Genomic DNA, 15,977 nt, shown 5'->3' on the forward strand with positions numbered 1-15,977 from the left:
TTATCCAATTACTGAGAAAGAAAGAAGCAAAGGAGCACTAAGCAGCAGGGTTTGCTTCTCAAATGCCTGCTGTTGTATCAGCCAAACTAAGAGGTTGATAAGTTGATAACAGAGTCTACCACCAGTGGAGCCAACTGCACCTTTCCATGGGAAGATTAATATAGTTAATTAATTCCCCATCTTGAGCAGTGCTTGGGAAAAAAGTATCTGTGGGGAAGGTGGGTTTACTGTTTCTGTAAATAATCAGAACCCTGGGGAGAAGGTGAGAGAGCACAGGAGGAAACACGTGCCTGCAGAAGCACCAGTCAATTCATAGCGCACTTCTGTAATTAGACAGCCTGCTCTTGTCACCATTACCCAGCACAGAGCTGCAGACGAAACAGTAAGTGAGGTACCTGGGACAGTGTTTGAGGGCTGTTCCTCTGCTTAATAGTTGGTTTTAGAGAGCTACTTATTATGGATCTGATTCACAGCATGCTGAAGTCAGGGAAAAACTCTTCACTGCTTTGCGTGTGTAATTTTAATGTCTGTGTTTCTTTAGTGCCTTGGCTGTGAAGCTCCCATCTCTGCTTAAGTGCCAACTTGTAGCTCAAGTAAGATATACTTTGTGAGTTAAACCGGAAGATTTTGCCATTGATTTTCGGTGGTAGCACAATTTCATGCAGCTAATATCTGTACAGTAAACTGAAGGGACCAAATGTACTATTTCATCCTTAGGATAGCTATCAACTGTGTGCCTGTGAACTATGAGGCCTCCCTAGCTAGTCTTTTCAGAGCATTTTAAGAAGTATCCTACAAAAAGATTAATAAGGCACCATTTGCTAAGAAATGGTTATTTCTGTAAATATCTGCCAGTCTGTAATAGTAGCAGAAATATCTTTGACCCTTAAACTGTGCTGAAATTTGTGAACTGTACACCCAAAGTGCTTCTCGAGAGGGGACCAGGTATTCTGGTAGTTGTTTTGTTGGCACAAACAAGGACAGAGCTGACTTGAGGACAGGTGGGTCCGGATTAGTAGAACCAAACTGATAGTTGAAGAAATTCAACTTCCTCTTGAGCAGCCGTAAGTGCGGCTTCACTCCTTCATGCTCTTAGACTAAAGGGTGAAAAATCTGGTATCAGGGGGGTACTGCTAAAAGGAAGGAGTGTTTGTAATGGTGGTTGACGTGGTAGCCTCCGTTTTCTTGGGGGTGAAGGATCTTTGGTGGCATATTACTTCAATTTAGGTTGTTTCTGTGCCTGGTGTGAGTGGGGCTGGGTGTCAAGTGAACCCTTTCCTATCAATTGCAAAGGCTTTGTGTTGTAATGCACCTTGAGATGTTTTCTATTAGCACTCCTACAGGGTGCCTAATGAAATCAGAGGGAGCTGTGTATTCAGGCTGCTTGCAAGATAAGATCACAGGTAAATACAGATACAGCAATCAGGTACTAAAGGGGAAAAAAAAAAAGGCAGAAAGATGAGTCACCTGTTTGACTTTGTGGTCTTTTTCTCTTCATAACAGGCTCTTTTCCAAAGATGTCTTTCAAGTAACATCCTAGGGGTGTTAAAAAGCATCTTTCAGAAGTACAGGGAAAAACTAACAAGGCTTGTTTGATCTGAGCATGCCGTGTTGTAAGCTCAGAACACAGCCTAAGGCTCCCAGAGCACAGGTAGGGTGACAAAACCGTTTACTTAGAGAGCAATACTTACTTTAAATAACTGCAGTATCATCCGTTCTGTCTCTTTTGCATGTACCTGTATGTTGTGTAGGAAAGACTAGGAGAAACTGGAAGTGCTGGAATTTTCTTTGCAAGTTTGTTTTCCAACATGTATATTTTGAAAAGTTGCACACTTCAGCTGAAGTACAAAGCAAATGGAAGTCTTTGGCATTTCACCTTTGCTTGCATAGTGTTTATTTTGTGTTTATTCCATGCCCTCAATGAAAATAGAACTCACAAGGAAATAAATCAGAGATTCATCAGTTTTATTGGTGCATAAGTTCAGTGTGAATCGCCATCTAGTGTATACTTAAGACATAGCATAATTACAGAGACCATTTTAAATCAAGGTGATAAAGTGTCCTCGAAACACTTTCTAACTAGTGACATTTTATTTCTGTAAGCAGGCAAAGTAAAATACAAAATTTACAGGAATCAAGAGGTAGATATGTGGAAAAGGACTGGCAAGTGAAAGTTTAGAGATGAGATATGAGATTCATTCATCAGCTGACAAAGTAGAGGACAAAGATTATAATGAAAAAACAGTGCACAATCTCTTTGCCAGAAAAGGAGGAACACTTACTCTAAGAATCGCATAAAACAAGGGGAAAAACGAGGAGGCATGCAAACAACCTATTTATTTAAGCTGGTTTGCATTAATTTATCCAACATCACAAACCAGACAGCATCCAATACCTGGCTGGTTTTAAATGTATTTTCTTTCATTTCAGATGACTGATTCCTGTAGGTGTGCATCCGATTTTTTTCCCCACTGTCTGATAAAACATCATTTATCATGAGAACATTTATTAAATCATGGTTTCCTCAGTGTTTGCAGATTCTCCGGTCGCCTTGCAGATTATTCCATGGATGCAACAGGCTTCTTACATCTCAGATTATTTCATATTATGACTCTGTAAAACAATATAAAAAGGAACTGCCAGAATATTTCAACTTTGCAAGTGACGTCTTAGATGAGTGGTCATGACTGGAGAAGGTAGTATTTTTCTTTTACTTCGTAGACATTGGAACAAATCTCAGATGATACATATCAGTTTTCCTGATGGATACTGGATGGTATTAGCTGCAGAGTAGAATGCACGGTTTTATTTTCTTTGTCAGAAATATAGGAATCACTTTAAGAAACTAGTTGCCAGGGATGATTTGCTTAGTCTGGAGTTATTTTGGATTGAAATTAAACCTTTTAAGGTTTGTCTTCTCATTTTAATATCTTCTGTTGTGTTCTAGGATGGAAGATGACCAGCAAATCCAGCTTTTTGGTGGGTAAATGGTGAGGGAGAGGAGGTGAAGTGGAGCTTTGAGGAGTTGGGATTTCTGTCTAGGAAAGCAGCTAATATACTGTGAGGCATGTGGTTTGCAGAGGGGAGACAATTACAGCAGTTCTGCTTCGTGTCCCTAAATGGTGGCTGCTGAATGTAGCCTGTATGTGAACAGGTGAGTGACCTTACTGATCTCTTGGATGCAGAAAGACAATACATAGAAGATACAAAAAATATGCTAAATTAATTTGAAAAAAATCTAAGCAGGAATATGCTGCTGTGCCCTGTACAATTCAGCTTTTGCATAGAAGGAGAATTGGCAGTACCCACACTGGAAACAAGGCGACATTGTACTAGGTGCTGAACAGACATAGTCCAGTTTAAACAGCATCCTTAGTTGAATCCAGTGAAGGTTGCATGGTTACTGTCTAAGGCCAGACTTGACCAGATACATTACCAATGTGGACAGTTTTAATGTAGTTGAGTTATATAACTAGAATGGTTAATAATTCAGTACAATTTTTTTTTTGCTCTGCTGTTACAGTTTTGCAAATTCTTAGGAAGAATTTGACCCATTGCATTTTTGGACTGCTAAACATCCATGACGGAACAATTCATCATCAACAGGGACACGATCAAGTATTTTTGTCCCACTTGTAAGCTCTGTGATTCTTGCAGTTTGCAAATCAAGTTAAGACTCAGGGAATCCAATTCTATCATCCAGATTTTGTGAATTACAATGATGTGGGGGTATCATTCAGTATCTCAGTGCCTCCGTTTCCCAATTGTAAAATTGGTAGACACCTCTGAAGGTGCAAGAAGACTGAAATCAGTCTGTAGGTCAAGTCTATTGAAATCCTCGGGAAAAGGAGGTATAGCAATGCACTAAATTGATTTTAATCCACCTCCCTCCCCCCCGCCTCTGAAAATGTGAGTTCAGTCACATTGTACTCAGTATCCAAACTTACGTTTGTTCACATTACAAAATGAATCCAAGCTTGAAGGATTTGTTGACTGAGCAATGTATGTAAGCTACCTGACCTCAATCTATTTATCCCATATCAGAGGTATTAATTCCTTATTGAAATGAATAATGGCTTTATTCCAGATGTAAATGTAATCCAAATGCTGGCCTTATTTATATGCTTAATTAAGGGGATGATAATCTCAACACTTCCTCCCTGAGTTACAAATCATGAAGGAAGTGCTCAAAAACACTTTAAACCTAGATGTTACTCATGATCTAGACACCATTAATATGGATGACACAAAACTCAACATTAGTGTTGCAGGGTTTGGAGGTCTTTCAGAGCCAGATGATTCCAGGTCATTCCTAGGCCACAAATTCACCCAAGCTCTGCCTTCAAACATGATTTATACTTGACTCCTCTTTCTCAAAGAAAAAGTTTTTGGCAAGTAGCTCAGGTTTACTATGGCTGGGGTCATGGCCTGTGAACATAATAAAGAGAAATGGTCAATTTTCTAAATTGCTTGTTATTTTTTTCCAGGAATTGTCTTTATTCCAGGAACATCCCAATTAACAGCCAAAGACATCTTATACCAGCTCCAGGCTTCAAAGGCCAAGTGCATCATTGCCAATGATACACTGGCACCTGCAGTGGAATCTGTCGTGCCTGACTGCCAGTTTCTGAAGAGCAAACTAACTGTAGCCAAAGGGAACAGAGATGGGTGGCTGAACATCAAAGAACTCTTTGTGTGAGTATCAAGCTGTTTTACCATCATCCCTGTGAGGTGAAGGGAGCTGGATCAGTCAGGTGACATCTCTGAGTTTGGGGATTAATTTCCAAAATACAAATGAGTTAAATTTTTGCATCCCTCTGCCAACTCGATGTAATCACTGCATTAAGTATAAATCCCTCCAACACACTTTTTGGGAGCTCTATTCAGGCCTTTCAGCTTTTCCTTACTCAGCAGCCTGCCAGCTTTTAAAAGCTCAGCTTCTACTGTGATCATAAGACAAGCACACAGAGTACTAATCTTGCAGTTACTTTGTGCTTGTCTTCTAGAGCCCAGCCTAATGCCTCTTGAATTGAATTAGAAGATACCCATTGCCAGCTCTCGGTGCTCAGCTAACATTGCATCAGTTATTTCATTCCCTTGACTATCTTGGTAGCCCAGACGACCTGAATTGTTCATCAGTCTTTCGAACATAAATGGTATAATACATGTCTAAGACCTCCTTACCTGGCATAATAGCCTGAATATGGCCCCCATTGACTTCAGACTGGGAGACAGTATGTGTTGAGGCAGAAGTTGGTTTTGCATTTACCTGCTGTTCCGTAACAAGCACCTTGAGTGCCCTTGCAAAATAGTTGCACACAAAGTCACTGGAATATGCTGTAGGTGCTCACGTCTTGAAAGTTATGTCCTACAGAGCACGCTTGTGACTAGCAAAACGTGCTCTCTAACTCTTACCTGTGGTATCTGATGCAACTATTTATTTAGTGAGATTATATAGTTTGGGGCCATTTTACTGTTTATCTCCTAAACTTTAAAAAATACTGCTTTGTGAAAAACTACATGTAGTAACTGTCATATACCATTTCTTCTGAAGGGTGACATCTGCTGACCATAAATATGTAACACAAGGAGTCAAGACCCAGTGCTGATCTATTTTACTAGTGGAAGTACAGGCTCTCCGAAAATGATGATGCAGTCCCACAGCAGTTATGGCATCAGATTTACAACCAGTGGCAGGTGTACCTTGTAGTTGCTCCCAGTGTCCTGATTAAGCAACATGATCACAATTTAATTGAAAACGTCACCATAAAAACTCCAGTAAATGTAGGAATTTCATGAGTACAGGATCTTGCTTCTTCCTTACCTTTCCCATCTCACAGTGAAACCCTCGTTATTAAAAGCTTCCTGAAGACGCAGTTGAGGTCATCAAACAGTGTTCTGTCACTCAGAGGGCTGACTGCAGAGTAGCAATAAGGATAGCATCCTTATAGCAAAACCAGATAAAGTCAAGTGCTTTAGTATTATGTAAACCTTCCTTGAGAACCAAAGCAACCTTGAACCATAGCATTATACCTTAAAAGTTACAGTTCAGTTTGAATCTGTGGCTTGGTACTAATTTGCTTTCATTGAACGTCTTTTATTTGTGCTTCCCAAGGAGTGAGAAATTTCATGAAAATCAAACAATACATTTCCCGAGGCATTCTGAGTTGGAAGTTGGTGGTATAGAGTCCATAGAAGTAATTTGGTTAGTTTCCTAGAGAAATGAGATGTGATTTAGCTGATGTCTCTAATCCACAAGGTGGGGAGAGCCTACTCCAAATGATCTGCTCGGTTTTTGATCTAGATCCAGATTCTGCAACTCAAGCCAAGGATGTTTTGCACTGTTCAGGAGAAAAGCAAATGCTGGAAATGGTAAACAGGAGGGAATGAAGGGAAATAAGAGAATGTTTAAGATTCTTCAACTCTTACAAACTTTCTAAAGAGCCCCACTTTCTGACACCGCATCCTCTAATGGAAGCTTCCTGGCCTTTCCTTTAATTATGCTGTGACCTTTGCCTGTGTCTCACACTCTATGAAGCATTTTTTTTGATCTCTGCTTTATCGTCAGGTACTGCATGAACTTGACTCCTTTATATACAGTGTGGAATACCTGGGATACTGGCTGGGTAAGATCAGCTTGGAGCAGTGTTGTTGCACCATGGTTCTGTGGATAATGTGTCTTTGTACACGATATGCCACAGCTTAAATGAGCAGTTATTGCAGAGGTAAGCATAACATTTTATACTGTGAGTTTTATTTCCATTTTGCATAATTGAAGCAAACAAGCTGGGCTCCAGTGCTCTGTAGCAGCAGGGATAGTACTTCCCACATCCCAAGCAATCATCCCTCCCTTTGGTGCCCAGTAAGCTACAGGAACAAGTGTTTTCCCTCCTGGTTAAGCCATGTAACATGGCTACAGTGTGGAGGATGTGGTGAAAGATGCAGGATAAGAAGAACTCGGGATCACTGCTGTGTCGTCCCATATTTAGCCTAAAGCTCACTTCAGGTGTGGAATTCCAGCTACTTTGAGCTCAGGGAGAGCATGAGCCAGTAATCAGAGTATGTCATAGACCTGAATCAGGGCCCTGTTACCCTGAATTTTCAATGAGTTGCCAGAATGCCTATTCCTCCTCTCTGCCATTTCACAAAACCAGTCAGCTGGCCTATTCTCCTCAACATTCGCCTTGTGTGTGGAGAGGAGACCCAGACTTTCCCAAAAACAAAATTGGAAAAGCTTTGGTCTAGTTCGTTGTTGTCACTTAGTCTTGAGCCTGGGACACAGTCGCCTTGGGAAGCAGAAAACAATCTAACTGGAACTACTCCTCTCAGTGGTCATCCATTTACATGAGTGATTTTTGTTGTACAGAAAGAACGATATTTTCTACAGCGGTAGGACTGACTGGTACAGCCACTCTACAGTCAGGATTCATAGTCACTAATCCATAGTTGTTCTCTGTGTTGAATGTATGTTGCATTTTTATCATTTTCATTTTGCAGACATTTGAGCACGTAAGATGTGTTAATCACCTGCACATTTACAAGGTCAGACCCACCATTATATTTTTCTTTCAATAAAATAACTTTCTATTTTTCTAGACGCTCTCAAGATATCCCATCACTGGCTTTTGTACTGCTCCCACTGCCTACCGCATGCTGGTCCGACATGATTTCAGCAGGTACTGCACATCTGTCTGTTGCAGGGGTAGCAAAGGCAGGCTAGGATATAATGCTGTGACAGCTCTGGCTGTTTAATTCCTTATGTTGCTTAATTTTTTTCAATTAAAGGAAATCTAGTTAGCAAAATTTGCTCTCAGAAAAGAAAGCTATATTCTGAAATATGAGAATAACTAGTCACACCTTAGGCCATTCAGGCTTCAGGAATGGGTCTTTGAAAAGACAGCACAGATGAAACAAGTAAGATTTTTTTAAGTTGTCACTTCCTCTGAACTTATGGGTCACAGTTAAATTTAAGTCAGCAGTTAATTTAATTTTCAGGCAGCACTGGATCAGGAAATTACTGCAGTACAGTGGAGTTGCTCCTATATGTCATGCTTAGTTGCCAGCTGGCAACTAAGCACTGCACAGCCACACGCTCGCTCCCCCACTGTGGTGGGATGGAGGAGAGAATCGGAAGGGTAAAAGTAAGAAAACTCATGGGTTGAGATAAAGACAGCTTAACAGGTAAAGCAAAACAAGGAATTCATTCACCACTTCCCATCGGCAGGCAGGGGTTCCGCCATCTCCAGGAAAGCAGGGCTCCATCACGCGTAACAGTTACTTGGGAAGACAAACACCATCACTCCAAACATTCGACCCTTCCTTCTTCTATATGCTGAGCATGACGTCCTATGGTCTGGAATATCCCTTGGGTCGGTTGGGGTCAGCTGTCCCGGCTGTGTCCTCTCCAACTCCTTGTGCCCCCCCAGCCTCCTCGCTGGTGGGGTGGGGTGAGGAGCAGAAAAGGCCTTGGCTCTGTGTGAGCACTGCTCAGCAGTAACTAAAGCATCCCTGTGTTACCAACACTGTTTTCAGCACAAATCCAAAACATAGCCCCATACTAGCTATTGTGAAGAAAATTAACTCTTATCTCAGCCAAAACCTGCACACCATATACTTGAGAATGCAGCGAGAGTTATTTGGCAGCTGTTCCCACCAGTTTGTTACACTGTAAAGTACTCAGCTTATGAGAAGTAGTCAGCGTGATTTGTAAGGAGTTTTCACATCTTCAGTAAGGTACTTATTCTTCTCGCATAGGTCTTTCATCCTGACAAAAGTCAACCCTGGTTTAGCAGAGAGCTTAGGCTCTGTGTTCCTATTCAGCCTTCCTCTTGCTCTCGAAAATTTTCAGTGTCTTATTTGATCTTGGATGTCGGCGCATAACTCAGCTTTCCACGAACATCTGATGTGCTTGTTCAGATTTCTTCTTTCTTGTCAGCTCTTCCAAGAAAACACCATTGCTCACTCTTTTTCCAGCAAAAAAAGCTAATTCCAGTGACACAGAGATAAACCACATTATCCTCAGTAGTAACACGAGCAATCTAAGAGTCCAGGCCAGGACTGTGTAACAGGATGATTATTGTCATTTCCAAAGTAGCTGGTGAAGTTGTAGGCCTACTTACTTTGAAAGTTGAAGGAGGCTGTTCAATTAAGACAATTCACTGCTCTTTTCAGCAGTTAAGAAAATTATTTCATTTGCTGTTCCTCTCAAGCTACAAGTTCATGAGTCTGAAACACTGTGTATTTGGAGGCGAACCACTCAGTCCTGAAGTGATGGTGAAGTGGAAAATCCAGACAGGGCTGGATATCTATGAAGGTTATGGCCAGACTGAAACAGTACATTTGCATTAATTCTTGCAGTATGCCCTTTCAAAGGTAACAATACCAGAGGTACAATGTGCTTGATAAATCAATGCAAAAGGTGAGAATCATTTAAATGACCTATTTTTAAAAGAGGCTATATGTAATTATAAGTATATAGTTCCAAAATCAACTAGCTGCATATTTTAATGTTTATAGGAAATACTATGACTACAGAGTTCAGCCCCCTGCAAAAACCATGCCAGAGATTACCTCAGATCAAATAACTTGTAGTAGATCTTTTCAACATCTTTACCTAAAAGGCAAAACTAAAAAACCAAAATTTGCTCTGGGTATCAATTTGGCCTGTCTGAGGTTTTAATGAAAAATATTAAATCAGTTCACATCACAGACTTCTCTGTAAGTGAATGTTAACAAAGCTATTAAGAGTTGGATTTCAGGCATTCTCTCCTCTTACCCTTGATATGGTCCCAAATTAAGTGTGCCATTATTGAAATATGATCTGTAATAATTTCATATCTGCTGTCTTGCAAATTCAGCTGCTTGCAGAAGAACCCAGTGGCTCAGGCTGAGCACAAGCAGCCTCATTCCACAGGGCTTACCTGAAATGCCTCTCAACCCCTCTCTGATGTGCTTGAGAACCACAGTGCTTTAGTCCTGATTCAGCCCTTGTTACGGCAAAGTCATGAGGAGGTGTCATGCCTAATGCAAACAAAAATAAAGTCTACAAGATGTTGCACAAGTGAAAAAGAAAAGCTATTATGCAGGTGACAGTATGTGCCAATATGAAAGGAATGGAAATCAAACCTGGCTCTTTGGGAAAGGCTGTTCCCTCTTATAATGTGCAGGTATGTTTGTATGTCACACCTGAGCTCAGCTGCAGTTGTGGGTACGAGAGTAAGGGAATGTTGTTTGTGTACCTTCTCTGTCCTGCACTGTGCTATAACAGATATTTCACTGAGCTAATCAAAGCAATAATGATACGTCCTTTCTGCAGGTCATAGATGACCATGAGGCTATTCTGCCTGCAGGAGAAGGTGGCAACATTGGTGTGCAAGTTCAACCGACGTGACCATTCTCTATGTTCTCCGAGTACTTGGTAAGTCTGAGTTGGTCTGTCTGCTGAGAAGCTCAAGGGAGACCCAGGGAGAAGTTCTGTTGACTTATTCAAGGAGTAGAATTTCATCCAGGATCTTCAAAAGGTCTCACTAGGTTGTTTGAGGGCTTCGAGCCTGATCAGTACATAGTTCTGCTATTCCAGGAACAGACTGACTGGCAGAGTATAACTTCAAGATGCAACATGAACTAGGTGGTATCTTGTTCCAGATGTGTACCTGGCAGTTGGCATGGGCTTCATATTCAGTGCATCACTCCTTTCTTTCCCTTCCATTCCACTCCTAACCTTGGTTAAGGATTAATGAACGGAAGCCCATAAAGGCTACCCTAATACGTCAGAAGCTCAGGGAGGCTTTCCAAAGAGCACAAGTATTTTATTCCCTCATACCACTGTCAGAGGTACCCACAGATTGATCTTTTAAATGTTTAAAAGTTACACATTCTAGCATGCACGTATCTAGTGTCAGAGAAACCCTTTGTACAGTTGCTTGTCACACAGATGATGTGCACAAGATCAACAGCACAAAGATAAGCTACAACACAAAACCCTCAAGTGTAGATGATCATATGACTTTGTCGTAGTGGCATACGTAATCTAACATTACTATTCGAATGGGAATGCTCTACGCACTGAAAGCAGAACAGGCTTAAAAAAAATGTGTCAGAAGAATAGCCATTTTGGTTCAGGTCAAAGGTTCATCTAAGCTAGTGTTCTGTCTGTGGTGGTGCTGAGCTGTAGTACTACAGCTTTCACTGCAGTGAAACACTACAGTGTTTTCAGTAAGAAAACACTAGAATCAGGCAAATAAATTCTCCACTGCATTTGAACTATAATGTTGAATAAGCTTTGGGGAGTCTATCTATGTGTTTAATCCTCTTGTGAACCCCCATAATATTTGGATATTTGTGGCATCCTCAAACAACAACTTGCTCAAACAAAGTAATTGCTCACTATGTGATAAAAAACTTCTTTTGGTTCAGTACTATTGCTTCAATTTTTCGTTATATCTTCTGTTGCCAAGGTGGTTTTCCTGTGTAATCTAGACCCAATAGATCAATGTAGATAATGAAGCTTTTCCTGTAGGTCACCTCATTTGTGTTTAGGTCTTGAAGGTTAGGCATCAAAAGTTTCCATTGATGGGAGGTTATTGTGGCAGCCCCCTGCAATGATAAATCATTTCTCTGAAGAAAATGAGTTATACATTTTAGTAACTTGCTGTGATGGTTGAGCATTTGATAGAGCATGGCCTTTTTTCCCTAGAACATGAATCCATATATACACAAATGCTCTTTTCCACCTCTTGCATATTTCCACCACAAAACTGCTAATTAATGTGGCTGGTTTTTTTAATTGAAGACATAAAATAGTATTAAACATACTCATTTTGAGAACAACTTAAAAAACTGTTGTGATCATTTTTAGCACCACTGCAACATAAATGCATTACATTTCACTAACAATCGGATACATTTTTTGAAATGTTTGATTGTTGTCAGGATAATCCAGAGAAAACTGCTGCCTCTGCGCGTGGAAATTTTTATGTCACTGGGGACACAGGGATTATTGCTGAAGAAAGATATGTCTGGTTTGTTGGAAGAGTTGACGATATAATTCTTCTGGGTAAGTCAGTTGCTTTTAGATTTGTTCATTTGCCTGTTAAAATTCAATCTGGAAGGACCAATTGAATGGCTAGCTTGCTACAGCTGTCATATCTGCATTTTCTCCTAGGTGTTGTATTAGCCTATTCGAAGTTGAAAGTGCATTAATAGAACACCCTGCAGTCTCAGTCAGCTGTTGTCAGCAGTACTGATCCAATTTGAGGGGGGTAAAAAGAAAAAAAAAAAGATATAGAAAGAAATGCACTTTATTCTAAGCATCAAGTTCCCTGTATGTACTAAGCTTCCTTGGAATTAAATATGTTGCAGATTTTTGAAAGTAAAATGGGTTAAAAAAAATTTAAAACCATACTTTGACAGATCTTAGAATTTCAGAATTATTTATCTGTTTGCAGGGTTTGATGTGGAAAAAAGGTTTGGCTCTTCACACTTACTGTGGCATCTTTTTGTTTAAGAAATAGAATTTGGATTATTTCTCTTTTTGTCACTAAGCTTATGGTAGCAGTGATATCCAGCGTGTTTAATTTTTCTTTTTATATTTTTCAACTTTGCAACATTTGTTTGAGCCCCAGAGTGAGATTTTCAGCTGTCTTTTTTTCTGTTCTGCAACTTTTTGAAAGTTTAGTGGTGTATAAAGCTAAGAAGAAAAAAAAGTGGAAAAATAGCAAAAAATCCTATGCTGCAGAATATGTCCTTCCTAACATTGCATTCTGTAATAAACAGCCAGTGAAAAGGGAAATTAAAGAAAAAAACCTTTGCATTCTGAATTTTGATACTGGGTTTTGGCAACAAATGTGTCCCTTTATTACCACCTCTGGAAGATAATGGAGCCCCTTAACTTTTGTGGCACACGTAGTCAAAGCCTTCATTGTTTTAGCTTCTGCTTTTGTGCCACACAATCCAAAAAAATTAACTCATGAGCTTCAGCAACATGTCAAGATAGTGACTGCACCTTACAAGTATCCAAGGAAGGTAAATACACCACAAAAAAAGAGGTTTTCTAATTGTATCAAAAATTGAACAGTTTTTGTCCTGCCTCGGCTTCTTTTCAGCTGCATTCTGACAAACACTCCAACCACAGTTAAATAAAATAAAATAAAAGAAAAGTAAATTACAGGGTCTGTTGCAGTTGTAGACTGGGGTTCACTGTATGTGTTAGAAAGGACCCAAAGGGAGGAAGTGGTAATGTAGCTTATCTTTACCAGAGTCCAGGCTTCCTTTCATGACATACTAGGGTTTTCACAGCAACTCAAGCAGGCAAGGTGTCCAGCTCTTACCAATTCCTCCCGTGAGCTCTGTTCAGACTCTCAGCCAAAGCAAAGGGGAAATTCCTGCTGGCACCAGAGGGGTTGTAAGGGTATCTATTCCTTACAACCAGGAAAGACACTAGTAACTCCTTGTCCTGACAGCAGAAGCACTCATCTCTTCAGGATTACGGTCCTTGTCCCTGCAAGTAGTGCCTGCTCAGTCAACTAAGATGTGTGGTAAGGAATTTCACCGTGCCAGCCCCAAGCTGTGCAGCTTCCCATCTTTTTACCCCAGCCATAATAAAAGTGTGTTTCCTTGCACGTGAGAGATGAATCAGAATGTATTTGGCTAAAAATGAGCATTTTTTGCCTTTCAGGTGGAGTTTGTTCAGGATCTGCCAAAGATGGCTACTGGGAACATCCAGAGAAAGGTTCTAAGGAACAAAGAGTGGGGAAGAGTAAAACGTGATCTGGTAACAGGAGAGAAAACTTCCATCATCCGTCCCAGCCATAGCACATCACACTTGGCATGGGGCCATGACCCAGAGCACTAGGAGAACATAAGGAAAAATAAGCTACAGAAAAAAAAGGAGATGACACTGGTATGGCTTGAGGATGTGTAGTATTAGAAACACTTTTGCCATCAACCTGCAAATTTTCAGAAGGGAGAAAGTGCAAGTAATTAAGAATGAGGAATGGGAGAGAGAAGGGACAGATACAGGAGCTTACAAAGGTTTAATTTTTTTACTGGAATTAGTATAAACAGCTTCCTTTTAAAAAAAAAAAAAAGTGTAACCACAACATTTTGATAATTACAAATAAATGAGAAATTAATAAAAATAACCTTTGTCCTGTAATGGATATCAGCAGTGAAGTGATATTCTCTCTTCAAAAACTATCACTGTAACATTCCCAAATTCTTTCTGAGTGGAAGAAGAAAGGCATATCCTTTAACTACTTCTCTTCATCTTGATGAATTTGTGATCTCCTTAAATAGTTAAAGTTGGGGGAAAAGAGAAGATACAAAGTGCTTTAGGTTAAGGTGCAAATTATGTGCAATTAACAACAGTGTAAATGATTACAAGAAAAAGGTTACTCCACAGAAAGAATTGTGCTGCCTGGTCTGTTTTGTGCTATGTTCTGTTCTCATTACTGCAAAAGAAGCAAATGATAAAGTAGAAAGGGTTTAATTCCAAATCCTTTTTGACAGAGCATCCAGGTTTCACATCTCTAGATAAGGGCTAATCTTTACAGTGCCTCGTTTGGGAAACACATGTCCTGAAAGCCAAATGAACCGAATGAAGAGGATCTACCCCAGCCAGCTCTCAATCTATACTGTCCACAGCAAACAGGTCAGGAAAACATTGTCTGAATTCCTAGTGTTGTTGATCATAGAGAAGAAGCAGATAGTACTAAATCAGGAAAAATAATTTCTGATTCTTGCAGCAGTTCAGAGGACTTTGCTATTACTGGGTCTTTTCCTCAATTTTCTTACTCCATTTTTACCTCTAAGTTTCCAGGTGAAAAAGTGCTAAGAACTGTTGAAGGCTTTCACAGCAAAATTTTGCAGACATTTTTGTAGACCACTAGGGAGTCCTGGATTTAAAATGTTTTTCATCTTGCCAGTCTTGAATACCATTTCCAATCTTGAACACTGTTCCTGAATGTTCTTTCTCTCCTCTTTTCTTTACAGGCTATTGTGTAGATTTTGTCATTGCAATGCTCCAAAATCTGTAGATTATAGCTAAATCATAGAATTAGAGCAGACTAAGAAATGAGAAATATCTTACTATGTTATTAAAAAGAATAATCAAAACCATTAGGCTTTTCTGTTAAAGGAATGAAAGAGGATCCATTGGTTTTTAGCATTAACAGTGGAGGTCACAACCTCAAAGAAAGGTTACATTTAATGAAAAACTTGATATTTTTACTGGCAGTTGTTTCCTTAAGTAAGAAAAAACAATAAAAATTAATGTATATCCCAGAATATGACATAAAACCCCTTTATTAACGTCCATTTTCTATGGACGTGTTTAGGGATTATTTAAAATACCATTTTTCACCCGTAAAACCATTTTTTGATTAATTTTTTCCACCAAGTCCTGTTAATAGAGTTTTGATTTAAAATGCAATTACCATCTAAGTAAGTTTCTGCTCTATAGTCCTGATTCTGAAGTGGGTGGCACTGAGGGACATAATAATAATTCTATATTCATGTCCTATGGTTCTTTCTCAGGAGCAAATGATACCCTGTAGGATTATTTACAGCTGGTCAGTATTTCTCTACCACAGTCTCCACGTAGCATGGAGAACACCATGAATTACTGTTGGTTTTGACAAAGTGTCTGTTCTGGGGGGAAAATCTGCATCCAGATTTTTTATGCTGTCAGGTATCACTGAAAAGATTAAGTTGTGCGAGTTCTAGGTATTTGAGTTCATTCACCTGGTAGGCAGATTAAATATTACTGTAAAAGCATCTGCTAAGGAATAAGGAAATAATTCCACTGTTAAATAAGTTACTTTTTCTTGGGGAATAAAATTTGACCAAAACTGAGTTCTGTGTGTCAGAGATTTAAGGATAAGTGGTTACGGTTGAAGAGGCAGAACAAGAGGTAAATGAATACAAAATGAACTTAAAAACCTGGGACAAAGGGCAAAACTTTGCAGCTTCACTCAGGC

At 39.7% G+C, this 15,977-nt stretch overlaps 1 pseudogene; it reads left to right on the plus strand.

Moving 5' to 3' along the window:
- The first annotated feature begins 2,495 nt into the window (after window positions 1-2,495).
- LOC104833693 lies at window positions 2,496-15,003 on the plus strand (annotated as a pseudogene).
- The last annotated feature ends 974 nt before the right edge of the window (window positions 15,004-15,977 follow it).

Source organism: Haliaeetus leucocephalus, unplaced genomic scaffold, assembly GCF_000737465.1.
Source record: "Haliaeetus leucocephalus isolate CR32 unplaced genomic scaffold, Haliaeetus_leucocephalus-4.0 Scaffold295, whole genome shotgun sequence".
Lineage (NCBI taxonomy): Eukaryota > Metazoa > Chordata > Aves > Accipitriformes > Accipitridae > Haliaeetus > Haliaeetus leucocephalus.